This window comes from Podarcis cretensis (assembly GCF_951804945.1).
Source record: "Podarcis cretensis genome assembly, chromosome: 10".
Lineage (NCBI taxonomy): Eukaryota > Metazoa > Chordata > Lepidosauria > Squamata > Lacertidae > Podarcis > Podarcis cretensis.
This window is the reverse complement of record NC_137179.1, coordinates 41,535,930-41,551,592: the sequence shown is the minus strand read 5'-3', so window position 1 is coordinate 41,551,592 and position 15,663 is coordinate 41,535,930. Positions and strand designations below refer to the sequence as shown.

Genomic DNA, 15,663 nt, shown 5'->3' with positions numbered 1-15,663 from the left:
CTAAGAATTAAAAAACATGGTGCCTCTGATATCATACCCAGCCTAGGAATTTGTGATCATTATCTGAATGAAGCTTACAATTCCTTTCACACAAGAATCCACTACTGGTTTTCCTGCCAAACTTCTTTTTCAGCAACCTATGTAACTTAGGAATGGGGAGGATTTTTAGTTGTTGTTATTAGGCGGCAGTTGTTATTGACAATCTATTGCAGGCAACGGCAACCTTCAGCCCTCCAGATGTTTTGGACTACAATTCCCATCATCCCTGACAACTGGTCCTGTTAGCTAGGGATCATGGGAGTTGTAGTCCAAAATATCTGGAGAGCCGAAGGTTGCCTATGCCTGATAATACCCTCAATGTCTCAAAGAATACACACAATAATCTGAAGCATATATGTCACTTCGTAAAATGGTTTTCCAATCCATTATGTTATTGTATTCTAAAGACTCTTCTGAAATAATTATACCTTAATAATATAATTCACTTAGTTTAATTAAACCACGGTGAAGCAGATCAATACAGTACAGAGAGAATATTAAAAGCTTAAGCAGGAGTGGATTCTGCAGGAGAGTGTGTCTGAGGTTTTTATAAGGTTAGGCAGTAAATTACAGATTTGATGATTTATAGTTTTTGCAGAGGTTAATCATTCATCACTCTGATACAGTAACTGTTTAAACTAAAATATCTGGATTTCAGCCAGCTTCATCTCATTGAGGAACTAAAATTGGTGTTTTGACTTAGCTGCTTTTAGTTGATGACTTGTTCATTCATTATTAGAAAGGAACACAAAACCGCTTACCATTTTGGCAGGGGCGGCAGTTGCAGCCTGGCATGGCTATGGGCAAACTGGGAGGGGAGATTCTTTCCCATGGGGCCAGCTGGTGTTGTCATCAGCCTCAGCTGACCATGGGTAAATGGACAGCCTTGCTATGGAGTTACTTGGTCGCTGTATTTGGGACCAAGGATCTGGCAACTGTCACAACTTGCTGACAGAAAAAGGCATTGAGTTACATCCTTAGCCTAAACAGAGGAAAGGAGTCCTACACACTACTTCTTAATCAGATATTAGGGTACCCCGGTAAAGTGGTCCAGGGGGAAGGATTCTGTCTGAATGCCCGGATGGGGGCAGTGGCAGAGCTAGCCACTTGGGCACCTGGAGTGGACATGCTGTCTAATTACTTTTCTAAGCTAACATCTGCAGTGACATTCACACACATATATCCATCTGAAAGCAAAGGCTTGCCTTCAAAACTATTGTTTCAATTGTATGCAAATCTATATGGATTTAATCAATTACTGTACTTAATCAATTAAAACTAACTTGATTTTATTGGAATAAAAGCCCAAATTAATACATGCATTGCTTGCATGTATTATTTAGACATCTCAGTATTGCTGACATCAGATCCCTCACCCCCCACAAACCAGTAAATTTATTTTGGTGTTAGGGGTAAAAAGTATCAGCTTAAATTTTCTGTTTACCTGCACCTAGGCAGGTGGCACTGTGGGTTAAACCACAGAGCCTAGGGCTTGCCGGTCAGAAGGTTGGCGGTTTGAATCCCTGCAATGGGATAAGCTCCTGTTGCTCGGTTCCAGCTCCTGCCAACCTAGCAGTTTGAAAGCACGTCAAAGTGCAAGTAGCTAAATAGGTATCACAGCGAGAAGGTAAGCGGGGTTTCCATACACTGCTCTGGTTCGCCAGAAGCGGCTTAGTCATGCTGGCCACATGACCCGGAAGCTGTACAACGGCTCCCTCGGCCAATAAAGCGAGATGAGCGCCACAACCCCAGAGTCATCCATGACTGGACCTAATGGTCAGGGGTCCCTTTACCCTTTACCTAGGATGCACCTAGCTATCTAAAGCTTTGGCTTTTCTGTCCTGAAAGGAAACAGACAAAGATCTTCCACTGGGGATATAATAGCAGACCCCCCCCAAATTGCCTCACAGGAAAATTAAGCTTTTCTTTCTGCTTTAAAAACGAGATTATTTCTGTCATGCTTGGCTCCTGAGGGATGAGTTAATAATGGGGTAAGACAGCAGTTTTGAATTCATGCTTGACAAAAGCACAGGTAAATGCCATTTGTTGACACAAAAGTTATTTTAAAGTTGGATGTGTAGCTTGGCTCTTAGGCACTGTCGGATAGCAAAGTCTCTAAGAATACGTTGCCCCACGTTAAATCACAGGAATGCATGCTTTTGTTCTATGCAGTTACATAACAGCTTGTGATGATAATGACCTCTGCTCTGCATTTGCCTCATAGATGCACAGAAACCAAAGGGATACTGTCATCTAGAATTATTGTTTGCAGCAGAAATGTTGCATGGTCAGTCATAGTTTGGGAGGCCTGAAGGTAGAAACTGCTGCATAACTAATACAGTTTGACAGATCAAACTGCACTCTTAAAGTTTACAAGGCAACTGTGGGGTTATCACACCAATTAAAAAGTGAAGCACAGAAATTACTCAGCAGATAATCCCACATTTTAATCCTGAAATTTGAAGGGCTAAACATGTTGCTCCACATTATGTTTAATTTTCTTATAACCCACTTTTGGAAAGGGGGCTTCAATAATTAAAGAAAAACAAAAAAAAAATAGAATTGCCAGAAGATTATGGGGAAAGAATAACTAGTTTTCTGATGCTACATGGTATTCCATGAACACATACATTTATCAGGATAGTGTTCAGAAACAAGTCACAAATATCTATGGCTCTTGACACATAAATCTGAAAAAACACATGCTTCTGAAGGGAGATACCAGCTGCTGTGCCCACTTCTGACCTCCATGTCCTCATCTGCTCTCTGCGCACAGAATTTATGGGTTGGATCCAGATTTATGCCACATGCACACCATACATTTAAAGCACTATGAGACCACTGTCATGGCTTTCCCCATGTAGGGTGCTGAGAGTTGTTGAGATGCCACTATTCCCTTCCCAGAGCTTTCTGTGAAGAGGGCTTTATTGTTAAAACTATGCTGCGAATTATAGCTCTGTGACGGGAACAGAAGTCTCCCTACAACTCTTAGCACCCTTGACCTAGGATCCTTTGGGGGGCAAGTCATGACTGTTTATAGATGTATCATAGTCAGGGCCGGATTTAGGTATGATGAGGCCCTAAGCTACTGAAGGTAATGGGGCCCTTGATATGTCCAGCTGTCCTTTGTCAACAACAAATTGTCACTGTTTTTTGTGTTGAATATATGCTATATGGTAATTTATGGACCTATATGGTAATTTATGGTAATAGGTATCTAAAGCTATTTGCACATAACAAAATATGTATTTTATCAAAGTAATTGTTGAACTGAAATACAATTTTAGGGAGCAGGCTAGCAGACGGGGCCCATTACTTACACCACAGGAGCCTACGCAACACAAAACACTGTTGCTGTATGTAGATTTTATTTAATTTGTTTTTTATCTTATATTTTGGAAATGTAGATCCAGTTTTTTCCCCTTTAATTTTTTGGGGGCCCTCAAGAGAGTGGGGCCCTAAGCTATAGCTTGTTTAGCTTATATGTAAATCTGACACTGATCATAATGCTTCAAATACATGCTGTAAATGCAGCCTTAGTCATGCTTAGGAACAGACCCCGTGAAATCAATTTCAGTGATTAATTTATCATTGATTTCAATGGAGGTACAAGTTGCACACATGATCTGTGACACAGCAAAAAGTAGGAATCCAGATAACACAGAAAAGTTCTACCCAAGGAATGCTCAGAGCACACAGTGCAGATGAAGACTAGGAGATGGGAGGTAAGGACAGTGAAAGTGGTTGCAGGTATCTTCTACATATTCTCATTGTAAATGGTTTCAGACAAGGTGAAAAGGTGCTGACAGTGATCCTCACTCTTCTTTCCCAGCCAAGAAACTTCCTCTGAACAAGAGAAACATTTACCGTGTGCACAAATTCTTTTGCCAAATAATAATTCATATTTCATGTGCAGTAAAAGAAGGCAGTCTTTTTGAGGGGAAAGGGAAAGAAAAAGCACCCTGGCACAGAAATATTGTTGCTTTGTGTTCAGCTCGGTTAGGTCTCTCTGTGATTATGATCTTTTTTGATCCACAGACTTAGAATTGTTTTAGATAAATCCCGCCTGAGAACAGAGATTTTGAGTTCCAAACGTTTGCCTTCAAAATAATTAGGCTACTGGTTTCATTGACCCATCAAGCTGAGGTGTGGACAGCTGTGAACTTGAGGAGAGAGAAACTCAGTATGACAATCGTATGGCACCCTTAATGGGAACAGATCTGTTAATTAAGCCTGTGATGAGGCTGACACCTCAAGAGAAGGTGTCCCTACAATGTCATCAGTGATCACGTCTGCCATATTGAGACATCATCATCTGTTGGAGTGCACAGCTCTCTTTAGAAAGGAGATTGGAGTCTGATAACAGAAGCAATCATGAGCTTTTATGCAATAATTTTACAAAGTTTGCAATGGTTTAAAAAGGCAATGGCCTGGTTCATATGACACAGAAAGCCCTACTATGGTTTACTGGAACTGCACAAACACATGGGCTTCTAGGGAGGAGCTTGAAGCTGGTTTGCTCCTTTCTGGTCCTTTTTGCTCCCAAGCCATGCTTACCTAAGCCAATGGCTGTTGAACATGCCATCCAAATCCTGTCTTGTGGGTTTGTCTAGAATTTCCCCATCAGCCTGAATAAATTTTAGAAACAATGCACGATCATATTTCTCAGTTGGCTTGACTAATATTTCAGCCATGCACACAGTCCTTTCTTTTGTGCCCTAGGATGTTCTACATTTATTTAACACAGATCTATTTTTCTATATTTGATTGTCATGCCACGTTCCATACAACCCAGATGTTGCACATTATGAAAGCCTTTTCAATTAATATGCAACATCTAGTGCAACATGCCTTCTACTTTGCACTGTCAGAGTGATAGAAAATTAACATTTGTTCTGCCAACATAATGTCCAAATGCCAGTACTATAAGCTGACCTATTTTATATAGAATGCTTACACAATGGCAAGCAATTTAAACATAAAACTTAGGATACTGCACTTCAATGGGAATTTTGTAAACAGAAGGAGAAAGTCTAATTTTAGTAGATTTTTGTGCTTTACTGTTATTGTTCATCTTGAAAAGGACATTTGGCAAGACAATTGCTTCAAAATGTATACAGATGTATTAGAAACATGTTCTGTGTCTGACAACACAATTTCATTTTACGAACAACAAACAAATGGGTCTCATTCAAGATTTTCCCAGCTGACATGGGGGAAGAGGAAGTGATTGTGGCTACACAATGCTCAAATCCAGAGAACAAGAGACTCAGCAGGAAACTGCATGCCTGCTGCTTTGATCATAGATCACCTTGACCCAAACCTAGCTGATGATCAGCACTGCCAACCCCAACTATCTCTTAGAGATAGGGGGAAAAGAGGATCTCAAATTCCCACATATCCTGGAAACTGACATGACTGGAACAGAAACCATGCACCATTCTTCTATGTTGCCAGTAGGTAAATGGGAACGAATACTGTCACAAGGACCTGTCTACAAATCTTCATGATATGAATTTTGGTATCCTCTCTCTGCAAGTCAATATCAGTTTCATCACTGACCCAAGAGGTGTTTCACAACTCATTTAAAATCATCATCATCATCATCATCATCATCACAGAAAAACCTATGGATACACCCATCCTCCTATATACATAAACGTGCAAGGCTATATCATCCTGTGTCCACCACTGAAGGATCAGTCGTGCCGCATCACAATCCTGTATTTGTATGAGGGCAGGGTGGGGCAGGGGAGCAAAAGAGAAGGCAGGCTGCACAGCACCAGCAGCCATCAAAAGAGAGTGAGAAGGGAGGGACCCTGTCAGGGGAAGAGTGGTGGTTCAAAACAACAGCAGAAGTTTTGAGTAAAGCAGGGGTGGAGGTAACTGAGAGGAAAATGGTGGTTTTTAACAACAGCAGAGCTTTGAGTAAAGCATATGGAGGGGCACAGAGGGAAACAGGGCATGAGGGCATGAGGGTGAAGGTGAAAGCAAAGGTGCAAAGCAGAATTGCAGAAGAGAAGACCGAAACGGGGCCGTGAAGGGGAATAACGAACTTAGTAGCTGCATGGGATAGGAAGGGAGTATCTGCTCACCTGGGACTCCGGGTGGGTGGCTGTTGCAGCATGGCACGGCAGTGGTGGGTTCAGGGAGGCTGCTGTCTTCCAGGCGCGGCCAGGGAAAGGGATAGCTGGCACTGCCCACCTCTAGCCAAGTCAGACACTCAAGAAAGGGTGGGCAGTGCCTGCTGCAATCTCAACCCAGCCTATCTAAGGGGTTGTCCAGGTGGCAGCTGCCCTCTTGGCCGATCGCCATGGGATTTTTCCACCCACCAAGTCTTTAGGGGCCCACCGGGGTGGGGAGGGGGGGAAAGTGGGCACATTGCCTATGGACCTTGCTGTGGTTAATTCAGTCGCCCTATTCAGGGCTCCCTTTCTCCTGTAAGCAAATGGACCGGCTTGTAGGTTTCTCCTACCTCAGAGCAACCATCACAACTTGGGTGGATAAGGCATTGGGCTGCATCCTTAATAACAAGGGTAGCCCGTTAGAGCAGTCCAGAAGGGGTGACTCTGTCCAGGAGTCTGCTAGGGGACCAACAGGCCCATATACCTCTCCCAACAGTGGCCTGGGTGGGGCTGTGGCATCCAATCCATGTTGGGGGTGACTTCGCAGCAAAGGTTTGACCCCACCAGGTTTCCATCAGGTAGCAGGCGGGATACATGCCTAATGCCTTAGCCAAACCTACTCTTTCCTGTAATCAATAAAGTTGTAAGCAATAATTCAACCCAATACCAGTCTCCTGTGTCATTCTTGTGGCCTTCCCTTCACCTGCCATAGCCGTTATGCATCTGTGCCGGCAAAACTCCAGGCAGTTAATAAGGGGGAAATGGCAGAGGGGTTGGTGAGCAGGGGCAGGGGCATAGCCCCTAGTACCAGTGCTTCTTTCTGGGGGTACTCAAGGGTAGAAGAAAAGCATTGGTTAAAAGCGTGACACTTACTGCAACAACTTTATTGTGAGCATCGGCACCTTATTTCTAAAATAAAAGCACTGCCTAGTAGAAATAAAAGTCTAAAATCACTCTGTATATGGTGCATGCCAATAAGAGAGCTGGCTATTCAGTTTATTCAGTTTGCCATCTTGTTTCCTTTCTATATTGGTTTACAAACTTAAATAGATTTTCAATCATCTACAGGAATTTTACTTGTTTGTGCTCACTTAGCAATGAGCAAGACATTTGATTAAAAATGCCCAGTTCTCTTACTTTTTGGTAACTTACACAATATAGGCTTTACTGGTCTTTATGAAACATGCTTTTTTAAATTAAAAAATCCCAATGGTACATGCCTCATTTATTTTATTCAGTTATCTTTGAGAGTCATGTACTATTTAGAGTGATGGCCTATGAATGACTTGACAGCAGTACGTGTTACTTTTTCTGAAATAGTGACATGACTCATCCCTCCCCCTCGACTGCCCTTTGATTTCTCAAATACCTTTACCACCTGGACCAAATTATGTAAACTCTTTTAGGATAGGACAGAGCCCTGAGTCACCCTAACATGACTTGAGAATCACACTGAGTCTGACCAAAACTATTTCCTCAGATGTAAAAATAAACATGTTCCCCAGCTGTGTTACTCATACCTTGTTCTGTATGGACATTTGAACACACTTAAAACAATGAATTGCGTAAATGGGTGCAGTTTCATTAACTTTGAAGACAGTAAGTGGGGCAAAATGGTGACGATGGTAGAATTTAAGGTTCAGCATACAACAAAAAATAATCAAGAGATTCTGCAGGTAAATGTGAACCTATCACCAGAATTTTCTAATTTCAAAAGCAAAAATATCAGCAGAAAAGCAAATAGTCTTCATCCTTTCAAGGCCCTTTCAAGTTCAGAAAAGTTGTGCCTGCATAACTTCTCTACAGAGCCTAGGACTTGCCAATCAGAAGGTCGGCAGTTTGAATCCCCGCGACGGGGTGAGCTCCCATTGCTTGGTCCCTGCTCCTGCCAACCTAGAAGTTCGAAAGCACATCAAAGTGCAAGTAGATAAATAGGTACCGCTCCGGCGGGAAGGTAAACGGCATTTCCGTGTGCTGCTCTGGTTTACCAGAGGTGGCTTTGTCATGCTGGTCACAGAAGCTGTACGCCAGCTCCCTCGAGAGGGAAGGCAGAATTCTACAAGAAATTGCATGAGACATTAATGGATTATTTGGATTATAAGGTGATCTTATTAGGAGATATGAATGGCGTGGTCTCTACAAATATGGATAAAGCACAAAGACAGGTGGTTTCTAAGGATGGGAGACTACCTAAGACCTTCTTTGAAATGACTGAAAACATGGACCTGATTGATATCTGGAGAACAAGAAACCCTCTTGAGAGAGAGGGAACATTCTTTTCAGAGGCACAAATGACATGGACAAGAATAGATCAAATATGGACTACTAGTGGAATGGCTCCAAGGATAAAAAAGGTGGAAATCTGCCCAAAGACATGCTCCGACCATAACGCAGTGAAGATGGAAATGAAACTAACAACAGCTGGATCCTTCAGATGGAGAATGAATGACACCCTATTCAGAGAGGTGGAGATTTACAAAAAGGCCCAAAAAACCTTGAAGGACTATTTTGAGATAAATCTGAGGACAGATGTTGAGAAAAGAGTGATTTGGGACGCAAGCAAGGCCGTGATGCGAGGTTTTCTGATACAACAGAACTCTTTAAAGAGAAAGAAACAAAATGAAAGGAAGGATAAGATTCTGGAAAAAATAAAAGAAGGAGAAAAGAAACTGAGGTCTAAACCAAAGTCTCATGAGATTCTGAGAGAAATTAAATTTTATCAGATGCAATATATGGAATTGATGAACCAGGAGATAGAATGGAAAATCAAGCAAATGAGACAGAGGACATTTGAATCAGCGGACAAATGCGGGAAACTTCTAGCATGGCAGTTGAAGAAGAGACAGAAATTAAATACAGTCACAAGCTTGGATGTGGATGGAAAGAACATCTTTAAACCAAATGAGATCAGCAATTGCTTTCAGAGCTATTTCAGGAGATTATATGCACAAGGGCCGGAAAACGAAGGAGATATAGAAGATTTTCTTAAGAAATATGGATTACAAAAAATTTCGCAACAAAGTATGTTGATTTTAAATGAGAAAATAACAGATCAAGAAATGGAGGGTGCCATTCAAAACATGCAACTAGGGAAATCTCCAGGACCAGATGGACTAACCTCCAGATATTATAAAGCATTGAAAGAATGGTTAATACAGCCGCTTAAGGAGGTTTGTAACGAAATATTAGAGGGGAAAAAGGCACCTGAATCGTGGAAAGAAGCATTTATCACACTTATACCAAAGACTGAAACTGAAAAAAACCAGATCAAGAACTACCGCCCTATGTCACTACTTAATGTGGATTATAAAATATTTGCTGACATTTTAGCAAAAAGACTGAAGAGGGTGTTAATGGAGGAGATTCATAAGGACCAGGCAGGCTTTCTCCCAGGAAGACACTTATCAGATAATGTAAGGAACATAATTGACATTATGGAACTGCTAACTGTAAATATTAATACGAAGGCAGTCCTAAGCTTTGTGGACGCGGAGAAAGCCTTTGATAATATCTCTTGGAATTTCATGAAGAAGAATCTCCATGGGATGGGGGTAGGTCAAAGGTTTGAAAATGGTATAAGTGCAATATATTCTGAACAAAAGGCAAAGCTAATTGTAAATAACGTGGTTACTGATGAACTTTCCATAGAAAAAGGGACACGGCAGGGGTGCCCAATATCCCCATTACTTTTTATATCAGTCCTGGAGGTTTTGTTGAATATGATCAGGGGGGACCAGCTGGTAAAAGGAGTTCAGGTCGGAGCTAAACACTACAAATTGAAGGCATTTGCAGATGACCTAGTATTGACTTTACAAGAGCCAGACACTAGTACAAAAAGAGTTTTAGAGTTAATTCAATTCTTTGGTCAGGTGGCAGGATTCAAGCTGAACAAACAAAAAACTAAAGTTTTGGAAAAAAAATTAACAAATGTTGAAAGAGAGAGATTCCAAAATGAAACTGGGTTAATGGTGGCAAAGAAAGTAAAATATTTGGGGATTAACATGACATCTAAAAATGTGAATTTATTTAAAGACAATTATGATAAATGCTGGACAGAGGTAAAGAAAGATCTAGAAATATGGTCGAATCTGAAGCTTTCCTTGTTAGGCCGAATCGCAGTGATCAAAATGAATGTATTGCCTAGAATGTTATTTTTGTTTCAGACATTACAAATTGTGGATAAACTAGATTGTTTCAAGAAGTGGCAGAAAGATATATCTAAATTTATCTGGCAGGGCAAAAAGCCCAGAATAAAATTTAAGATACTTACTGATGCAAAAGAAAGAGGGGGGGTTGCCCTGCCGGATTTAAGACTGTACTATGAATCGGCAGCTTTCTGCTGGTTGAAAGATTGGCTACTTCTTGAGAATGCAGACACTCTGGACTTGGAAGGATTTGATAATAGGTTTGGCTGGCATGCATATTTATGGTATGACAAGGTTAAAGTTCACAAGGGTTTTAAAAACCATATTGTTAGGAAAGCACTATATAATGTTTGGATTCGATACAAGGATTTGTTGGAAAATAAAACTCCTAGGTGGTTATCACCTATGGAGGCTAAGGAGGTGAAGAAACTTAACATAGAATCCAAATGGCCAAAATACTCTGAAATTTTAGAACAAGAAAGCGGTGAATTTAAACTACAGAGTTTTGAGAAAATAAAGTAAAGCTCCATTACTACCAAATAATGGAAACCTTCAAACAAGACAGGAAAATTGGCTTCCAGGTGGAGAAATCGAAATTGGAAACAGAATTGTTAGAACCCAATACTAAGAATGTATCAAGAATGTATAATTTGTTGCTGAAGTGGAATACAATAGATGAGACAGTTAAATCAGCCATGATTAAATGGGCACAGGATATTGGTCATGACATTATGTTTGCTGACTGGGAACAATTATGGACCACCGGTATTAAATTCACGGCATGTAATGCCTTGAGAGAAAATATTATGAAAATGATTTATAGGTGGTACATGACCCCAGTCAAGCTTGCAAAGATTTATCATCTGCCCAATAATAAATGCTGGAAATGTAATGAGACTGAAGGTACCTTCTTTCACCTTTGGTGGACCTGCCCAAAGATTAAAGCCTTCTGGGAAATGATCTATAATGAAATTAAGAAGGTACTTAAATGTACCTTTCACAAGATACCAGAGGCATTTCTCTTGGGCATGGTCGGCCAATTGGTGTCAAGGAAGGATAGGACTTTTTTTATGTACGCCACTACAGCAGCAAGGATCCTTCTAGCAAAGTATTGGAAGACACAAGAACTTCCCACACTGGCAGAATGGCAGACGAAAGTGATTGACTTTATGGGACTGGCAGAAATGACTGGCAGAATCCGTGACCAAGAGAAAGAGACGGTGGAGGAAGACTGGAAGAAGTTCAAAGTTTACCTTAAGAACTGTTACAATATTGATGAGTGCTAAAATGTCAAGGGAAAGGAAGATACAGAATTGCAGCGGAAATTGTTTGTTGAAATAAGATGAAATTGAAAAAGATAAGTTTTAATTAATTGGAGTAAAGGGTTGCTGAAAAATTGTAAAATAAGGATGCAAAAAGGGTGAGGTATGGGGAAGTCCGAGAAAGAAGGCTTATGAAAATGAGGTTATGAAATTATATCTGTGTGTTTGTTTTTGTTTGTTGATGTGTGTATGTGTGTATGCAAGAAGATCAAACCTCTCCATTCTGAAGGAAATCAGCCCTGAGTGCTCACTGGAAGGACAGATTGTGAAGCTGAGGCTCCAGTACTTTGGCCACCTCATGAGAAGAGAAGACTCCCTGGAGAAGACCCTGATGTTGGGAAAGATGGAGGGCACAAGGAGAAGGGGGCGACAGAGGACGAGATGGTTGGATAGTGTTTTCGAGGTTACCAGCATGAGTCTGACCAAGCTGCGGGGGGCAGTGGAGGACAGGAGTGCCTGGCGTTCTCTGGTCCATGGGGTCACGAAGAGTCGGACACGACTAAACGACTAAACAACAACATGTTGTTTTGTCTTAAAATTGGAAAATTAATAAAAATTATATATATATATATATATATATATATATATATATATAAATAAAGCGAGATGAGCACCGCCACCCCAGAGTCGGCCACGACTGGACCTAATGGTAAGGGGTCCCTTTACCTTATTTAAAGATACAGACATCCTGCTCTGTTTGCATCTCATCATTCTTTCTCTTTCTTTTATGAGAAAAGAAAAGTAATAGCACTGATGCAACTCATGCTGCACTAGAGTAGAAAGGGAGGGAGAGATCAGCTTCAAAACTTTTTAAGAAGAGGAGCGATGGCACCCTCTGCCCCAGCGTAAACTACAGAACCTACCTGATGCTGCAGATGAATGAGGTGATAATAAGCAGAGGCAGATTTAGGGGAGCGCAACCAGTTTCATTGCACTGGGAGCAGAGCTTTGGGGTGCCACAACTATGATGCAGTATGGAAGGCGAGGTGAGGGGCACCAAATTTTGACATAGCACAGGGCACTTGAGATGCCAAGGTCTGCCACTATAATGAGTTATTTAAGTTCTACAGTTGTCAGCATATAGGGGATCGGAAAATAACAAAAACAATCACGCAAAGGCTGGATATTTCTTTCCTTTTCTTTGATGGGGTTCCTACTTCATGCCAGCACTCCCCCCTGAAGTTTGATGATGCTTACTCCCAGGTAACTACAGTATGTACAGTATTTTAATCATGCTTCACGACTGATCAGGGACAGCAATGTCTAACATGCCAACCTTTGCTAGCTCAAGGTATGACTATGAACACCTTTGGGGGACGTGGCTAGACAAGTATCGTGACAAGATCCTACTCTACAAAATTTACCAGCACACCATTTGTTGCCACCCATCTTAGGTGGAGGTGTGTCACCCACTTGTGAGGTGCAATCTATCAGCAGGATCAGTGATCTAAAGAACAGAACTAAAGATATGTTTATCATAGAAAAATTATCTCCTCCTTAGCCACTTGACCAGTCATGAGTTGTTGTTTTCTTAATCAAAACCTGCATAGGACACACTACTTTAAATGCTCTACCCTGGATGGAGTGGATGAGGTCAGACTAGTAATGAAAACATAGAATATAGCTGAATGTTTGCCTCTGGACAGATTCCAATACCAAACAAATTATTCAATGGCAGTATTGTCACTCTGCAGAAGTGAAGGATGGTAGAGGAAAATTATTCAATCATATAACTCAATAAAACAAAGAGAAGGTCAAAAAACATTTTGTCGATATTGCTACATTTTCTTTTTTTTTAAAGCACAACTGTCTCAAGGCCATAGAATGAAACAGTTTTGGCATCCATTTGTATGAATAAATATCTAAAGAGGGGGGAAATGTGTGTACTTAAACACATCTTTCTAGACAGGCAGAACTACCTTCTGAACTAGAACAGTCCACCTTTCAAAAAATAACATCGGCAAGGATGCCAGAGAAGTTATTTTCTAGGATAATAAGAAGAAGAAGAAGAAGAAGAAGAAGAAGAAGAAGAAGAAGAAGAAGAAGAAGAAGAAGAAGTAGTTATAACCCGCCCATCTGGACACAAAAGCAAAGCAAAGCATCTATGGATTATTTCGACTTCCGAGGGTGTTCAAAAATCAAGGCATTTACTTCCGGGTTTTCGGCATTCGAGTTCTGAAACATTTGACTACGGAGGTGTTCAAGAACCAAGGTACCACTGTACTATGAAAGGCTTGTGGTGGAAGCCACTCACAGCACTGAGCTTGACCCCTGCTCACTTCTACAAACCCACCCAAGAGTTCCTTAGTTTCCTGTGGGCAAAATATAATGCTGAATTAATAGAACTGTAACTGTTACCCCATGGTGCCAACATTTTTTTTAAATGACTACTTGTTTTTAAGGAAAATGTTTGCTATAGCAATGAGTTACTACATCAAATCCTACATTCCCTCTGTATTTTCAAGTTCTCATAATCATTTTAACTAAACTGTCCTTTGAGTTTATATCCTAGCTGTCGCAAGAAATGAGATTTTAAACTGTGACAGCTGAGCTTTGATCAAAATAAGACCTTTATAATGAAAATGTTGGCTAGTAAAGGCTCTACTACTATTAAAAACTGGGCAAGTAGGGCAGCTCCATTAGCTTATACTTAACATGTAATGGCTATCCACTAAAAATACAGCCAAGCTGTTGTTAATGTTGTCTCCCACTAAATTGATTTTTAGAAAAAAAATAAATCTGCCAATATGCGACAAATCAGAACCAATTCAGAACGGAGCATGATGTTGTGGGGGACACACATTTTATATCCACACAAGTTCCGTGACCACCTTTCCCTGGAAGGCTTGAATCTTGTGGAGTATTTCTGCCGGATGGGGCCACTGGGGACTACTCAAAAAGGAAAGGGACAAACTTGGCTCTGAAATTCAAGCCATTGTTTGGATCCAGGAAAGCAGCTGTGTGTTGGAGAGGAGATGGGTTGTAGGAATATCAAGAAAAGTGTAAGCTGGCTGTAGGAGGCCAGATGTCAGAAGCAAAGACTTTTGCTACACAAATGCCCCCCCCCCCATTTTAAGAGCAGCTACATATATGAGTAAGAGCTAAAGTGTACTCCTTGATAGAAGAACAAGAACTGTAGGAGGGAAATCAGCATGGCTTCTCCAAAGATAAGTCCTGTCCCATTAATGTTTTAGAGTTCTTTGAGAATGACAAGCAGCGTGTAGATAGGGGTCAGCCAGTAGATAATGTGCATTTGGATTTGATGAAGTCCCTCACCAAAGTTTCCGAAATAGGCCAAGCAGGTAGGACTTTTTCTTAAGTCCCTTTGTGCATAGAGAATAATTCCATGGACACTGCTCATGAAAATAGGATGGCTTTGTACATTTCACATGCTACTTTCAAGCATGACTGCAGAACCTGTGGCCCTTCAGATGACTAGGGCCCATCAGTCCTAGTCAGCATGACCAGTGGATTGCTATGATGGGAGCTGATCTAGAAGTGGGTAGCTATGATGACCACAGGTTCCCTAGTCCTGGTTTAAATCAATAGCACACAGCAATGCTGGGCCCCATCTGCACTATACATCTAAAGCATAATAATAACAATAATAATAATAATAATAATTATAATTATAATAATAATAATATTATAATTTCTATGCCACCCTTCATTAGAAGATCACAGGCCGGTTCACACTATAAAAGCACAAAAATACATACCGTAATAACAAACAAAACCAATACCCTCCCCCCAAATAGTTTAAAAGGTCATAGATTGTTTAACTAGCCAAAGGTAAATGTTTTTGCCTGGCGCCTAAAGATGTCTGACAAATATGCGAGGCGAGTCTCCCTAGGGAGATCATTCCACAAGTGGGGAAACACCAATTATTGGTGGTTTAACTGTCAACTCCTCTTCCAAGGGAACTCTGGGAATTGTACCTCTCTGGGGGAAATAGGGGTCTCCCAACATCTCTCAGCCTCCTTAGCAAACTACAGTTTCCATGATGCTTTGGAAGAAGTGATTACTGTTTAA

The 15,663-nt window shown here is 41.0% G+C and overlaps 1 protein-coding gene across 8 annotated transcripts in view; it reads right to left on the bottom strand.

Annotated features, from left to right (window-relative positions):
• Positions 1 to 15,663, bottom strand: part of PPFIA2 (PTPRF interacting protein alpha 2) — a 293,474-nt gene that overhangs the window by 100,770 nt on the left and 177,041 nt on the right. The gene's annotated exons all lie outside the window — the stretch shown is intronic.